Source organism: Micromys minutus (genome assembly GCF_963924665.1).
Source record: "Micromys minutus genome assembly, chromosome: 5".
Lineage (NCBI taxonomy): Eukaryota > Metazoa > Chordata > Mammalia > Rodentia > Muridae > Micromys > Micromys minutus.
Window position 1 is genome coordinate 37,987,868 of NC_137974.1, and position 17,944 is coordinate 38,005,811.

The 17,944-nt window shown below is 35.5% G+C and overlaps 1 pseudogene across 1 annotated transcript; it reads right to left on the minus strand.

The window, feature by feature from the left end:
* Nucleotides 1-16,604: 16,604 nt before the first annotated feature.
* On the minus strand, nucleotides 16,605-17,656 carry LOC308420751 (NADH dehydrogenase [ubiquinone] 1 alpha subcomplex subunit 10, mitochondrial-like; annotated as a pseudogene). Its single transcript has one exon. The product of its transcript is annotated as an NADH dehydrogenase [ubiquinone] 1 alpha subcomplex subunit 10, mitochondrial-like (transcript).
* Nucleotides 17,657-17,944: the final 288 nt, after the last annotated feature.

Genomic DNA, 17,944 nt, shown 5'->3' on the forward strand with positions numbered 1-17,944 from the left:
CTAAACATTACACAGGTCTAACAAATACCTTGTGCAACCTAAGTGCATGGTATTGAGACACAAAATTAATTTTGAATACATTTGGACCCACAAAGAATTCTAAATAGGTAAAGCATTTGTGAAAAGATAAAACTAATTTAAAGCATTGAACATTTAATTTTTGAAATAAAAGCATTTCCTTGTCATGCAAACTGACAAAGAGTACAGTGCAAAAAAAAAAAAAAAAAAAAAAAAAAAAAAAGAAAGAAAAAGAAAAGAAAGAAAGAATATAGAGAACACAGAAATGCATGGCTAGCTGACTCAACAGGTTCCAAGCATAAAAAATGTATAGTTTTTCATGTTGTGAAATACATACATACATATGTATGTACATGTATATATGTATGTATACACATACATACAAACAAACACACACATGTACACAAATATATACATCCACATGCACATAGGTATGTGTGTGTGTGTGTATATATATATATATATATATATATATATATATATATACACACTTGTGTGTATATTTGTGTTAGACTTGTATGTGTGTGTATGTATATGAAAGACACATGCATAGAGACAGAGAGAGAGAGAGAGAGAGAGAGAGAGAGAGAGAGAGAGAGAGAGAGGAAAAAGAGAGAAAATGATGAAATAAGACTGGAATTTACCACACACAAATCAATTCAAAACAGATGAAAGACCAGCATGCAGTATCTCAAAGAGTATAAATGATAGACTATGCCAAGCATACATGTCCACACTATTGGCTTTCATATTACATGCTTATGCTTGACCCTGGCAGCATAGAAGTGAAAACAAAAGTATAGCAATAGAATCAAGGTATCAATCAATAGAGTGCATAACAATCTTGAAAAAGGATGACAATATCAGTAACCCATTTATTCTACAAAAAGTTGAAGTTGAAAAGAGGCTTTTAAAGGGAAAGTTTTAAGTTGCATCTTATTGTTTCCATATTTTGGATTTTCAATTTGTTCTCCAGCAGTGGCGAAAATATGCACAGGAGAAACAAAAGGAGAAAAACAATATAATTAGTGCCTATTTCTCTAATAAAGGCATATATTGTCAACAAATAGATGTCTACACTGCCTCCCAAAGAGTTCCTAAAATCCAGCTGTATCTTTCTGCACTCTCTTCCTCTAACCCTTTTTCCCAAACCTCATTCCTTCAAAACCAATCTCAACTTGCTGCAAGTTCAAATGTGTAATCTCTTCTATTTCTCCCACAAAGAGAAATCTTTGTGAGCTTCTGCTCTACAGCCCTCCTCCTCATTTGACTTCTCTAATGAATACAAATTATATATATATATATATGTATATATATATATATATATATATATATATTATAATTATATAACTCACTCAGGATGATTTATTCTCCTGGTGGTATCCACTTGCCTGTTTAAACCACTGAGTATTATTCCAATGTGAAAATGTGCCACTGTTGAGGAATTTAATCTAGCAACATGGCTACTTTCTCAAGGCATCACATTCAAAAACTTCGAGGTCAGTGTGATCCTACTGGAATTCTGACTGCACACATACCTTTAATCTCTCATAGTGTAATATAGTCATACTTTTACTACAAAACTTTAACCACAGTGTTGATAAGGTTATATTGTGGAAGAAGCAAGCGATGTTTTAAAATGACATCTTATTATGGAGCAGACAAAGTGACAAATCAGTGAAAGATTTTACAGGATGAGTCAGAGATAAGAGAAATCTTGTAATATTGTCGTCAATTTCCTTCTTCAAAGACTTGATCTTAATAATACAAGCCTTTCTTTCACTTACTTGGTATGACTTAGGCTTGTAGCCTTGTAAAGAGCATTGTTTATCTAATTTCTTTCTCAGTCTTTTTGTCACTTGTATATTGAAGTGGTAATGAGTTTTTTGAGTTAATCTTGTATCCAGCCATTTTACTGAAAATGTTTATAAGATGAACAAGTTGCCTAGTAGAATTTTTCAGGTCACTTACAAATCATATGCAAATAAAGACACATTCACTTCATTTCCATTTTATTGATCTAGTTCAGTTATTAAGTTAAAATGTCACATTACTATATAGAATAAAACATGGTCAACCTTGTCTTCTGACTGATATCAGTGAAATTTCTTTGAGGTTCTTTCCACTTTAATGTTGGCATTAAGGTTGGTGTAAACTGGATTGATGATGTTTAAGTTTATTTCATGCATCACTAATCTCATCAATAACTTTATCATGAAGTACTATTGGAGTTTTGTATCTAACAAGGCAATTGTTGTTTTATTTTCTCTTTCCATTTATATTGTGGATTACAAGTACTGATATTTGTATATTTAACCATCCCTACATCTTTGAAATGAAGCCTATTCAATTGAGGCAAATAAATTTGTTCTCAGATTACTTTTTGTATTAATGTCCATAAAAGTAATTGGTCCGAAATTGTTTTCTTTATTTGAATCCTTATCTAGCTGTAGTACTTAATAAGAAAATAAAATGAAACCAAGGTGATAAATAAAACATGAAAACAAAGGAAAACAAATACTATCACATATATAAAATGTAACTTTTATTAATGGGATATACTTGTTATGTCAGAGGCTTATTGATGAAAAGGCACATCTTTTCTAGTTCTTTTTTAACTCTGGGTGGCTGGTTCAACTCAACTTCTCTGGCTCAAACTCCTATCCAAGCTGACAGTTTCAATCTGGATTCTGTTGGCTTCTGACAAAATAACTCTGCTTGGACTCAAGCTCTTACAACCTGTTCTGGTCTTCTGACTCCTTTTATTATATTTATTTTTATTTTATTTTTTTCTTACAACTTTATTTAAAAAGAAGGATACATTTACATATTTTAAAAACAAATTTTGGCATAAAATTATATAAATATATTTTGTCAGTACTTGACTTTTTTTAAATGTTTGATAGTATGCATTGAAATCTTATTAGTTACCATAAGCATAAAGTACATGTAAAACAGAAGGTAATATGGAAATAGCCAAAGTTTTCTTGGTGTGTATAGATTAAATATAATGATTTTTGAATAACAAAAATTGCCACAAGGCTATATTATTAACCTTCTTTTACTTTCCAAACATCACACCCCCTTCCAGTCTGACCCCTGACTACTACCCATCTCACAACCTGACCCTGTCTCCATGAGGATGTCTCCAACCTCCCACCCTAACACTATAGGTCTCTCCTATCTTTCCTGTTCTGATATCATGACAGTTACAAGTATAATATCTCTGACTCATTCTGTCAGATCATTTTATGTTTCTAAGCTTTGCCTGCCCCTCAATTAAAAAAAAAATAAATAAACATTTTCAAACATGGCTACTTCCTTCTACAACCTAAATTTTTCTTCATTTTTGAGGGATTGAAGATGTGTACTAAAGATTTTCCTATACTACAGCTGGAGGAACATAAGTTATGTGACCATTCTGAATTCCACATGATCACATTGAGCTAGAAGGTTATACCTTGAAAGAGAAGCCATGTTACTAAATTAAAATTTCTCTATATGCCTTAGCATAACTAAAAGAAGTGAAATACACACACACACACACACACACACACACACACACACACACACATCATTATCAACAATATCAACTGCAACAAAAATATAACAAGGCTTAACAATCATTGCCTATTGGAATTTCTCAATATCAATGATTTAATTCCCCAGTAAAAAGCCACATATTAAATTGATTGATATTTTATCAAGATAGCTCATATATATATATATATATATATATATATATATATATATATATATATATATATATATATTGCCCTGGCCTTTTTTTTTTTTTTTTTTTTTTTTTTTTTGTTCTTGCATGACTGTTAGCCATCTGGTTGTTTCTGATATTGGGTGGCCTGGTATTACCTGAAGTATCAGATCTCTGGTTTGGTGTCAGCAGGCCTCCAAGCTGATATGGTTGCTCTGCATGGTAGCAGACCTCTAGCAAGGCAGAATGAGCTGTCACCTCTGGAGTGGAAGGCAGATCCCGGAATTCAGGTTAGGTGTCAAACTGAAGATAGAGCAGAGGAGATGGGACAGATCTCTAGGCTGAGAGGCTTCCTTGTAGAACAGCAGATATGTGATAGGTGTGTGGGTGTCTTCCAGGTGGTAGCAAGCCTTCTGGGAGGCAGCCTGAGCTATGGTGTGGGAGAATTTTCACACCTTTTCAATGCAGCTTTTTTTGCAGACTATTTACAGAAATTCAATACTCTCTCTGACTCAGGAATTTCAGGCCTCATCTGGGTCCCACTGGCAAATCTATACTGAATTTTTAAAGTCAAAATAAAAGTACTTCACATCATACCTGTCTTAGTTCATGGATACTTATTATCCAGCAGTTCTTAGCATTCCTGATACAATAACTCTTAAATGCAGTTCTGCATTCTGTCATTGTTCCTGGCCATAAAATTATTTCATTGCTATTTTGTAACTGCATTTTCCTAATGTTATGAATCATAGTGTAAATATCTGATATGAAGGTTATCTGGTATGCAAACCTTAATCATATGAACTATCAGATAATGGTTACAGAAACAAAATGAGGGGTTTTAACAATCATTTTCAATTATATGTCTCAAATTACTTAAGGATTTCCTCAAACTTCTTGCTTCAAAGATTTCCAGTGATGCTGCCTGAAAGATGAAACCCCCTATCATATAAAAATTACAGGATACCTACAACATTCAATGAACAGTGCAGACATAGACATTATTAACTTGATTTTATACAGAAGTAGTGATGAAATAATAAAAATTACAAGACAATGATGAGAGTATAAATTTTGATGTAATCTACGTTCATAGCTGGTTTACTAGGATACAGACTTGCATTAAATTGGAAGGCTTTCAGTTAGATAGGGGAGAGGCAAATAGAAAATAGACACTTTCTTTATAATGACATGCTTAACATAAAAAAAAGGTCATTGGAAGGCTAATGAGATATTTCAAGGGCAGAGGAATGTAAAGTTTATTCTGCAGATCATAGTTCAATTCAAGGAATCCACATGTTAGAAGAAGTGAAAAAAATTGCAAAGTATTTGATCATCTTTATGTACGCACGTTTAGTGACATACATGCACAAAAATAATAAAGATAATTTAAAACATTTTTAGCAAGAAGTTTATGAGGAATAACATTTAAATCTGAGTACAGAGACTAGAACGTACTGCCAAGCTTTTTTTTTTATATAATCTTTTGTGTTTCGTTGTAATGCATATATGGGCTTAGGTATGAGACCATCCATTTGAAAGAGCATGAGTAGGCTATCAGTAACCACTATCCTAAAGAAAAGACTATCTACACGGTTAGCTTTAAGTGTCAATTAAAACACTCTGGCATCACCTAATAAAAGAATCTTAATTAAAAAATATTTGGACCACATATATGTATATATTGGGGGCTCAAATTATTAATTAATTGTGTAAGAAGCAGCCCATGGAGTATACACCATTGTTAAGCATGGGACTCTAAACAGTTTAAGAGAAATGAATGCTAGTAGAAAGAATCTAATCAAAATCCATTGGGTTATCTCTCCCCGACCTTGAATATGGATTTGGAGCCTTAAATTTCTTCCTTGACATCTCTGAAATGATGGAATAGACCCTGGAATTGTAAGCTTTGTTCTTAGGTTTCTTTTCATCAAGGCAAACTCGCAGCAAAAGAAATAAAGCTATAACACTTTCCCTCCCACAGTAGATATCAATTGCCAAACTACTCAGCTGGGATCTTGTGATCCTTTTCTTTGTCTGTTCTGAAATTTTGACTGACTTGACCTTGTGGAGATAGCCCTGGTTGGTGCAAATGATGACCATAAAGCCATACCAATTCCAAAAGGAGAACGCACAGCACTCTTCTCTTCTTGTTCTTTCTCCTGCACTTCCTTGGCCTTTTGAAATGGACAGATAGATATCTCTTTTCCTATTTTGTCTGAGAAAATTCTGCAGCCTGCTCTGAACATGTTGAATTGACAGAGTCCATTCCTGGTAAAGTTCAAAGCCCAAAGGAGGATGTGCAAAATTCGGCCAAATAGACTTTGACTAAAAGGTGCAGTTCACACACTCTGGCTCTGAGACAACTGAGACTGCCTTGATTTATAAATCTATTTCTCACAGATGAAAAGGTTTCACATTCATTTTCTCACGTACATTCTCTTTTGATATCTTCCTACTTTTATCAACAATATGTACACAGCCCTTTTTCCCTTCTCAGTTTCTGCAGTTTCCTGATAAAAGGACAGAAATAGTATTCTTATTCCTGAAGGTGATAGGAACTCCACAGAAAGACAAACAGAGTCAAATAACCTAGACCTTTGGGGTCCTCAGAGTCTAAGCCACCAACTGAAGATCATACACAGGCTGGAACTAAACTTCCACGCACACATTTAGCATATGTTCTGGATGACTTGACCTTCATGTGGGTCCTGAACAACTGAAGAAGGGGCTATCCTGAAAGCTGTTACCTGTGTATGAGGTATCTTCTACTACCTGGGCTGCCAGGTCTGCCCTCAGTGAGGGAAGAAGTGCATAGCCTAGGATACAATTGAATCACCAAGTTTGTGTATATACCCAGGGGGCAACCACTGCCTAGAAGAGAAGCGATGGAAGGAGGGGGAAGGACTGTGCAGGGTCATTGACTGGGGAGGGTTAAGCAGGATGGAGAGTGAACAAGCAAAAAAAAATTAAATTAAAAATATAATGGAAAGGAAGGAAGGAAAGAAGAAAAGAAAGAAAGAGAAGAAGGAAGGAAGGAAGGGAAAAAAAGAAAGGGAAAGAAAGAAAGAAAGAAAGAAAGAACGAAAGAAAGAAAGAAAGAAAGAAAGAAAGAAAGAAAGAAAGAAAGAACAAAAGAAAGAAGAAAGGAAGCAAGCAAGCAAGCTTCAGCAAGCAGTGCCAGTAGAACACAACCAAATGACCACGGCTGGTAGCAATTTTGATTATAAGAGAGGTGATGAAATACACATGTTGGAAATCCTGATTTTACTATCGGTACCTAGGAGTTTCCTGTATGCTAAAAGAAGATCTAATTCCCTTAATGCCCAGGGCTCTCACCAAATTAGTATCCTGAGTCAGTTTGTCTTCCTTGCCTGGTTCACCTTGGAATGTTCTCATTAGGTCTTTGTACCAATCACCCAGCAAGACATTTCTGACTTTTTGATAATCAACTAACTGTTGATTGGAACAGGTTGGTGGGCAAATTGTTGTCAGAATTAAGTTCCCATCAGAAGAGACCATCTAGACATTAGCTGATGTAGCAGGTCCCTGCGCTGACTCAACTGCATTATCATTATTAACAAACAAAATAGAACAAAATAGTGATTTATTCGACTCGCAAGAACCTCAGAGACAAACAAGAATGCATCACAACCTGAGCATTCTCTTCCTTCTGGTGGTTGGGGGAAACAAACTGTTGCAAAGTAAAAATCAAAACTGCCATTAGCAATGCCAAGAATGCAAAAGCAATGCAAGAGTGACCCAAGCATTTCCTTGAGAGAGCATGCAAATTTCCCAGGAGAGGTTTGGTCACCACCACTGACTAGTGACCATCACCCAAATTAACTAGTACCTTTTTTAAAAGGTCCTCTCCAAACAGGTTTAAAAGTTGCACAGATCTTTTGTTTGAAGCATACATTCTTAGGAGAAAAATTTACAATTAACCATTTAGTAAAACAACAACAGTAGAGTTATTTAGTGGGGTTTTGTCTCTTATGAGCTAGATTAAAAAATAAATAAAGCATAACAAATATTTTATGTACTATTACATTTCAAAGTAATTGTTATAATTTTAATATATAATGAAACTTAAAAATTTTGCTTATGATTTCAAAGTTCTAATTCAAATTTATGACAGAGTTAACTATATTTCCCTTGGGTAAATATCAACACAGCAACATGAAAATTTTAAAAAATTCCGTATCTTATGTTCAAATCTCATTAGCTGGAAAGCCCAAGATTTTTTCTACTGAATATAACAGGTCATTAAACAATTTAATGTTATAAATTCTATTTCATTTCTCTTCATACAAGTGCCAAAATAAAATTTATAAGCTGTGCAATCTAGATAAGAACCCTAAAATCCACATAGAAAAAAGATTTTTCTTAAACAATATCTCCTTTGTTGCCATATACAAATGATAAGTCATTTTAATGTATCATTAATATAATGAAAATAAAGAATATACTCTAAACTAATATTCTAGGGTCAAAAAGATGGCTCAGTGTATACATATGGATACTTCCATCATCAATCAAAGTCTTCAAAGGAATCTACTTAAGAGAAGGAGAAAATCAATTAAAGCAGGTTGTCTTCTTGCCTCCACATATGCACTAGGGCATATGAACAGAAATACACATTTGCATCCTTCAGTATTTGAAAATGTTCAAGTAAAGATCAGTCAAGATTGGGACCTCTTTTCCTACCCAGTGGCTTGGGGCACAGAAGAGGGCTCGGCACATCTGCCACCTGGACCAGCAGTTCACAAATGTTAAGGCCTGGTGAGAAGGAGATCTGAGCAGCCAGGGAGCAGAGAGATCTCTGCCAAGCATGCAAAGAAAGCCCGCCCCTGCCCTGTCTGATCCGGGGACCACGAACCCAGGAAATAAAGTAAATTTCCAACTAAAGGTTATCAAAAAACATAAGGAAGGACACTTTTTACTCATTACAGGGGAAATCTGTCAGGAGGAACTCTCAATCCTTAACATATATGCTCCAAATACAAAAGCACCCACATTCATAAAAGAAACCCTACTAAAGCTCAAAAAATACATTTCAACCCACAAAATAATAGTGGGAGACTTTAATACCTCACTCTAACCAATGGACAGATCATGGGAACAGAAACTGAACAAGGACACTGTAAAACTAGCAGAGACTATGAACAAACAGGAATTAATAGATATCTACAAAATATATCATTCTAAGCTTTTAAAGAGGAAACAGAAAAATCACTCAAAAACTCAAAGAACTAGAGGAAAACAGAACCAAAGAGATGAAGGAATGGTAGAAGCAATTTAAAACAGAATTAAAGATATCTACACAACATATTACCGTAAAGTGAAAGAATACCGCTTCTACTCAGCACCCCATGGCATCTTCTCGAAAATTGACCACATAATTGGACACAGAATGAGCCTCAATCTATATAAGAAGATTGAAATACTCCCATGCACCCTCTCAGATCTCCATGGTCTAAGGCTGGTCTTTAACAACAGTAAAGACAAGAAAAAGCCCACATACACAAGGAAACTTAACAATGCTCTGTTAAACGATATTAGAGTCAAAGAAGAAATAAAGAAAGAAATTAAAATCAGAAAGGAAAATGGAGATATAATAACTGAAACTTTGGAAATTCAAAAAATCATCAGATCCTACTACAAAAGCCTATACTCCACAAAGTTAGGAAATCTGGAAGAAATGGATGAATTCCTTGACAGATACAAGATCCTAAAGTTAAACCAGGACCAGGAAATCATCTAAATACTCTCATAACACCTAAAGAAATAGAAGAAGTCATCAAAAGCCTGCCAAACAAAAAAAGCCCAGGTCCAGTCAGGTTCAGTGCAGAATTTTATCAGACATTTATTGCAGATATAACACCAATACTCTCCAAACTATTCCAGAAGATAGAATCAGATGGAATGCTACCTAACTCACTTTTTGAGGCTACAGTAACCCTCGTTCCTAAACCACACAAAGACCCTACAAGGAAAGAGAACTTCAGAACAATCTCACTTATGAACATTAATGCAAAATTATTCAACAAAATCCTTGCAAACCGAATCCAAGAACACATCAAAACGATCATTCACCATGACCAAGTAGGCTTCATCCCTGGGATGCAGGGATGGTTTAATATAAGGAAATCAATCAATGTAATCTACCATATAAACAAACTCAAAGAACACATGGTCATCTCACTAGATGCTGAGAAAGCATTTGACAAAATTCAACACCCCTTATTGTTAAAAGTCCCGGAAAGATCAGGAATCCAAGGTGCATACTTAAACATAATAAAAGCAATATACAGCAAACCAACAACCAAAATCAAACTTAACAGTGGGAAACTTGAAGCAATCCCCCTAAAATCGGGGACTCGAAAAGGATGCCCGCTCTTCCCCTACCTATTCAACATAGTACTGGAGTTCCTGGCTGGAACAATTAGACAGCAAAAGGAGATCAAGGATATACAAATTGGAAAGGAAGTGGTAATAACATCACTCTTTGCAGATGACATGATATTGTACTTAAGTGACCCCAAAAATTCCACCAGAGAATTCCTACAGCTGATAAACAAGTTCAGCAAAGTGGCTGGATACAAAATTAACTCAGACAAATCAGTAGCCTTCCTGTATTCGAAGGACAAACATGTGAAGAAAGAAATTAGGAAAATATGCCCTTCACAATAGTCACAAAAACTATGAAATACCTTGATGTGACTCTAACTAAGCAAGTGAAGTACCTGTATGACAAGAACTCCAAACTTCTGAAGAAGAAAATTGAGGAATTTCTCAGAAAATGGAAAGATCTCCCATGCTCGTGGATTGGAAGGATCAACATTTTAAAAATGGCCATCCTACCAAAAGCAATCTACAGATTCAATGAAAACTCCATCAAAATTCCAACCCAGTTCATCATGGAATGGGAAAGATCAATGTGCAATTTCATCTGGAATAAAAAAAAGACCTAGAATAGCAAAATCCATCCTCAACAACAAGAAAACATCTGCGGGAATCACTATCCCTGACCTCAACCAATATTACAAGGCAATTGGGCTGAAAACTGCATGGTACTGGTAGGAATTAGGCACGTGGATCAATTGAATAGAATAGAACATCCAGAAATGAGCCCTCACATATATGGTCACGTGATTTTTGACAAAGGAGCTGTAAACATTAAATGGAAAAATGACAGCCTATTCAACAAGTGGTGCTGGTCCAACCGGCACTCAGCATTCAAAAGAATGAAAATAGACCCTTTCTTATCTCCTTGTACAAAGCTCAAGTGTATGTGGATCAAAGATCTCCACATTAAACCAGATACACTGAAACTATTAGATGAGAAAGTAGGGCAAACCTTAGAACACATAGGCACAGGAGAAAATTTTCTGAACAAAACACCAATGGCTCAAGCTCTAAGGTAAAAGATTAACAAATGGGACTTAATGAGATTGCAAAATTTCTGTAAGGCTAAAGACATTGTCAAGAAAACAAAACGGCAGCCAACAGAATGGGAAAAGATCTTTACCAACTCCACATCAGATAGAGGACTCATATACAAGGTATACAAAGAATTCAAAAATCTAGACACCAGAGATTCAAACAGCCCTATTAAAAAAGGGGTACAGAGCTAAACAAAATGTTCTCAGTTGAGGAATATTGAATGGCTGAGAAACATCTGAGGAAGTGCTGGACATCCTTAGCCATCAAGGATATGCAAATCGAAACAACCCTGAGATTCCACCTCACACCAGTCAGATTGGCCAAGATCCAAAACTCAGATGACAGTAGATGCTGGTGAGGTTGTGGAGAAAGAGGAACACTTCTCCACTGTTGGTGGCGTTGTAAACTGATACAAAAACTCTGGAAATCAGTCTGGTGATTCCTCAGAAAATTGGACATAGTACTTCCTGAAGATCCAGTTATTCCACTTCTGGGCATATACCCCAGAGACACTTTAATATACAATAAAGATACATACACCACAATGTTCAAAGCAGCTTTGTTTATAACAGCCAGAATCTGGAAAGAACCCAGATGTCTTTCAGAAGATGAATGGATACAAATTTTGGTACATTTACACAATGGAGTACTACTCAGCCATCAGAAACCATGACTTAACCAAATTCTTAAGAAAATAGTTGCATCTAAAGGATATCATCCTGAGTGAGATAACCCAGTCACAAAGAACAGACATAATATGCAGTCACTGATATTGGGATGCTAACCCCAGAGGCTCAAACTGCCCCAGAAACAACTCACAGACTGTGTGAAGTTCAAGAAAAAAAATAATAAAAAAGAAAGAAACAAACCAAAAAAAAAAAGTCATGCTCAATCCTTACACTCCAAGAAAATGTTGACTACTTCCAGGTTACACCCTGTTTTACATGTACTTTTTTTTCATTGTAACTAGTAAGAACTAAATGCAGAGTATCAAACCTTAAAAAAAAAAAAAAGAAAAAAAAAAGCCAAGTACTGACAGAATTGTATTTGTATATATTTATGCAAAAATGTTTCATTTTTTTATCTTTGTTTTTTAAAATAAAGTTAAAAAAAGATCAGTCAATTGCTATCATGTATACTAATGTGGAATACTTTATGATTAAGTAAAAATAAGTTAATTTTATACTTGTGCAATAGAAAAAACCTTAAATATGTTTAAACATGTTACTTTATTTCAATTTTAATCCTATAAAATCAACTAAGGTGAGAGTTTCACTTTAGGAAACTTTGTAAATGAAGGAGGGAGTTGATATATACTAGACATTTGCAGTCACCCTACAAGTATAGATATTGCTCTTCCTAAATTACTAAATACAAACAAAAGTGCCAGGTAAGGATATCTCTTTATGAGAGCTTTGAAAAGGAGGGGCTGAGAAGAAGATGGTGAGAATAAGGCACATGGGTGTGTGTGCGCGCGCGCGTGTGTGTGTGTGTGTTTAAGTAAAATGTTCCGTAGATATATTCTTGGTCCACCTAGTTTATAACTTCTGTTAGTTTCATTATTTCACTGCTTAACTTCTCTTTCAATAACATGTCTACTGGTGAGAGTAGGGTGCTGATATGCCCCATTTTTAATGTGTAAGGGTCAATGTGTGATTTATGCTTTAGTAAAGTTTATTTTACAAAAGTGGGGACCCTTGAATTTGGGGCATAAAAATTCATAACTGAGATGTCATCTTGGTGGCAGTTTTTGATTAATATGAAACATCCTTTGCCCACTCTTTTGGTTGAAAGTATATTGTATTAGATATTAGAATTGCTACTCAAACTTGTTTCTTGGGTCTTTTTGCTTCAATTTTTTTTACCTCTTTAATGTTGTATCTATCTGCACTATAACAAACAAAATATGTTTTCAGTATGCTACAAAATGATGGTGCCTATGTACCTATACACTGTTACCCTGGATGTTTTTATTGCTGAATTGAGCCCATTGAGGTTGAGAGACAATAATGACAGATATTTATTAGTTCTTGTTAACTTGATGATGGTGGTATTAGTGCATTGGTGTTTGTGTAAGTAAGTGTGTGTGTTTCTCTACTTTTGGTTTAGCTGTGTGTTGATTAATTTCTTGTGTTTAGGATATCCAAGTTACATCATACAGACACACACACACACACACACACACACACACACACACACACACACACACAAATACACACAAAGCTAATGAAGATGGAAGGCTCAAGTAAGGATGCTTGAATCTCACTTAAAATTGAGAATATAACAGTCAGAGAAGGCAGATAGATGGAGAAAACTGGGTGAAAAGAGGGATGAAGAAGTGAATAGTGGGGTGTTTCCTATCCTCTCAGAATGGGTGGGAGTGAGAGAGAGAGTGACTGTGAGGAGCACAGAAAATGGGGAACCTACTGAGATGTAAAGTAAATAATAAATTAATTAATGGGAAAATATAATAAAAAAACAAAATAATAAAGCAAAATAGAACCAAGTCCTTGCTAACAAAAGTGTGTAACAAACTGGACCCATTGAAAGTTTGTTAATTCTAAATAATATCTTTGACACAATAAAGAGTATTTATGAGGAAGAAAATAAAGGAAAGGAAATAAAAGAAAAGTAAAAAGAAGTTACAGAGGATGGCCATTTTTACTATGTTATTCTGTTAATCCACAAGTATGGGAGATCTCTCCATTTTTCAGAGATATTTGATTTCTTTCTTGAGAGACCCGAAGTTATTAGTATTGAGATCTTTCACTTGTTTGTCTAGAGTTATCCCAGGATATTTTACAATATTTGTGGCAATTGTAAGAGGAGTTGTTTCCCTAAATTTCTTTCTCAGTCAGTTTATCATTTATAAAAAGGAAGGCTACTGATTTATTCGAGTTAATTTTATATCCATCCACTTTGCAGAAGTTCTTTATCAGCTGGAGAAATTTTCTAATAAAATTTTTGGAGCCACTTTTGTATACTATTATTTCTTCTGTAAATAGTTTTGCCTTTATTTCTTGTTTACCAATTTGTATCCCCTTGATTTCTTTTTGTTGTTTTTTGCTGTTGTTATTGTTCTATCTAGCACTTTAAATACTATATTAAATAGTTATAGGGAGAGTGGGTATACTCGTATTTACTTTTATTGGGATTGCATTGTGTTTCCCTCCATTTGATGTTGGCTGTTGGTGTGGAGTAAATTGTTTTTATTATATTTAGGTATGGGCCTTGAATCCCTGATTTCTCCAATACTTTTAATATAGAATGTGTGGTGTTTTATCAAACGCTTTTTCTTCATCTAAGGAGATGGTCTTGTGACATTTTCATTGAGCTTGTTTATATAGTGTATTGTGTTAATGAATTTTTGTATATTGAACCAACCTTGCATCCCTGGGAAGAAACCTACTTGATCTTGAATGATGGTTTTGATGTGTTCTTCGAATCTGTTTGCAAGGATTTTATTGAGTATTTTTGCATCAATATTTATAAGAAATATTTGTCTTAAGTTCTTTTTTTTTTTTGGTGGGGTCTTTGTGTGGGATAGAAATCAGAGTAATTGTGGCTTCATAGTATGAATTGGGTAGTGTTCATTCTGTTTCTATTTTATAGAATAGTTTGAGTAATATTGGTATTGCGTCTTCCTTGAAGGTTAGGTATAATTCTGCACTAAATATTTGTGGGCATGGGCTCTTTTTTTTTTTTTTTTTTTTTTTTTTTTTTTTTTTTTTTTTTTAATAAGTTGCCAAAAATAAACTGGCAGTGGAAAAATCAAAGAAAAAATAGATTGATTAAATGAAACAATGCACATAAGTAGACAATCATTAAGTATTTTCCTGATGAAATGTATTAATTCTCAGTCTTATAATTATAATTTTTAAGTAAATTGTTAAAACATAAAAAAGAGAGGTAACCAATAGAAAATATAATCTTAAAAGAGACAAAATACATAGATTGAAATTTATTTTAATAAATATAATAATAACTAGAAAAGCATTTTATATATGAATGGCATTTATACTTATTTTGAATACTATCTCTTGATTAACTCTCCGATGTAGGAATTATGCAATATTTGTATAAGAGGCTACTACAATCTGGAAGACACTTTCTGTTTTTCCAGGTTCTTGTGTGCAGGTCAAAAAATGGAATAAATTGAAGACCCAAAAATAAACCCAAACACTATGTACACTTTATTTTTAACAAAGAAGCTAAGAGCAGACCTTGGTGGGGGAGGCATCTTCAATAAATAGAGCTAGTCTAATTGGCAGCATGCAGTAGAAGAATGCAAATTGATTCATTCTTTTTTCAATTTTATTGGATATTCTCTGTATTTATATTTCAAATGCAATGCCCTCTCTCCAACTCCCTTCCCTCCTCCTCCTTAACTTGATTTGATGAAGGTGCTCCCTGTCCCAATCACCATCTCCACCTCAGTGCAATGGCTGATGATTGATGTTCTTTCCCATAAGGGTGCAAATCCTTCAGCTCTTTGAATCCTTTCTCTAGCTCTTTTATTGCGATCCCTGTGTTCAGTCTGATAGTTAGCTGCAAGCATCCACATATCCACATCTGTATCTGTATGACTCTGGAAGAGCCTCTGAGGATACACCCATGTCTGGTTCCTACCAGTAAATACTTCTTAGCATCAGCAATAGTGCTTGGGTTTGGTGGCTGCATAAATATATATATATATATATATATATATATATATATATATATATATATATATATATATATATATATAGTGGTTCTCCAGTGAGGAAGTCTCTGTAGATCTATTCCTCAATCCCTTCTACTCTATTTGACCTTGTATTTTCTCCCCTGTTTTGTTCTTCCTTCTAAGAAGGACTTAGGCATCGACATTCTGGTCTTACTTTTTCTTTATTTTATTATATTTATTTTTTTTTTTTGAGTTCTTCTTTTATTGGGGCAAGGGGGAGCTAGTATTAACTTATAAATGAATACATACTATGAGTTTTCTTTTATGACTAGGTCACTCAAGATGATAGTATTGTTTTGTTTGTTTGTTTGGTTTGTTGTTGCTTTGTTTTGAGGGACTATAGAGTCAGCTTTATTTCAAGTTGGAAGGGTTCAAGGAAACAGCACTGGGACCTGGGACACTGGGCTTTCAATGGGAGATGGGCTTTCAGAAGATCAGCTTTGTTTTGTCTATTTCCCCCAAATGATTCCAAAACAACACTAGAAGTTTCCAGAACCTTTCAAGGGAAGTTGATTCTTTCAACTCTGACTAGGCACAGGTCAGACATTTTGTTAGATCTTTTTTTTTTTTTTTTTGGCAATTTATTGATCATTTGTTTTATTCCTGTTGTCTTGTCAAGCTCTGGAGTTCATAGAATTGGGCAGAGCAGACATCTTCATGGCTGTGACACAGCTAGGCAGAGGGGACCATTCATTTCATTCAGATCTACTTGTCACCCACTTCAGCATGGTACCTAGGGGCATACTTGCAGCCTGGCAGCTCTGTGAAACTGTCATAGATCCGACTACCTTGATGAGCCCCAAGAGTGATTTCTGGGAGGTAAACTGGGATGGTCGTATAATTCAGCACTTCTGTCTTATCCTAAACCAGCATCCACAGTTTGTGAAAGGTCCAGTCATCCTGTTCAAGCCAAGGCCCTTTGCTCTAGTTAATGTATTGAATGTCCTCTACCACCTTGGTTGAGTCTTCAGCTTCCCAGGAGCTATAAACCAACAAGTCGAATACCTCACTCATTTTTGGGAGGAAGGTTTTCTTGTACGCATTCTCAATGTCCTGGAGAAAGGCAGAGGTGACCTTCATTTCATGTGGATCTTTTTTCTTCAGGATCTTACTCTATCTCGGGCACAGGCACATCGATATAGATGACTGCATGTGGTGGCAGGTACTCTGGGAGATTGCACCGCTTAAGTTCATTATAGTGGTCCACGCACTGCTTTCAGATCAAGCCCTGGTTGAGCATTGCCTCCAGGAAGACCATGTCACTGTAGATATAGAGCTCCAAGACCACACCTTGTCCTGTGTTCAGCAGGTGCTCCAGGGCGTCTGAGAACTGCAGCAGGCAGTTGGCTTATAGCCAGGACTGTAGGCGGTAGCTGTTGCCATCCTTGTTTTTGGGATCCTTATAAAAATTTTTTTAAACCACAGTTGCAGCTAAATTCTATGTGGAGCAGCCTTCTGTCACCTGTGGTGCTGCTTGAGTACTGTAGCCCTGCTTCTGGACAGCGCTTCATGCCCGCTTGGTTTGCCATATCCTTTGCGAGCTTGTTTATCCCAGGGCATATGTTGTCATCTACTGTTGTCACTCGGCTGTACTCGTGCACATTTTTTGGTTGTCTTATCACCAAGAATGGAGGCCAAAAGCACATACCTCAGCTTGCAGTACACAAGCTATGAATTCGTCACACTCGCCTGGCTTCAGCTGTGACGCCGCGCACGGACTCTGCTGCCTGGATAAGATTCAGCAACCTCAAGGCCATTGCTTCACTGCCGACACTGGCTCAAGGACCAGAGGGACCAAGGTGATGGTTTTAAGTTCTATCCATTTACATAGGAAGCTCATGAACTCCGTGTTTTTAATAGCTGAGAAGTACTCAGTTGTGTAAATGTACCACAATTTCTGTATCCATTCATCTACTGAAGGACATCTGGGTTCTTTACAGCTTCTGGCTATTATAAATAAGGTTGTTATGAACATTGTTGAGCATGTGTCCTTGTTGGATATTGGAGTTACTTTTGGGTATATGGGCATGGGCTTTTTTGGTTAG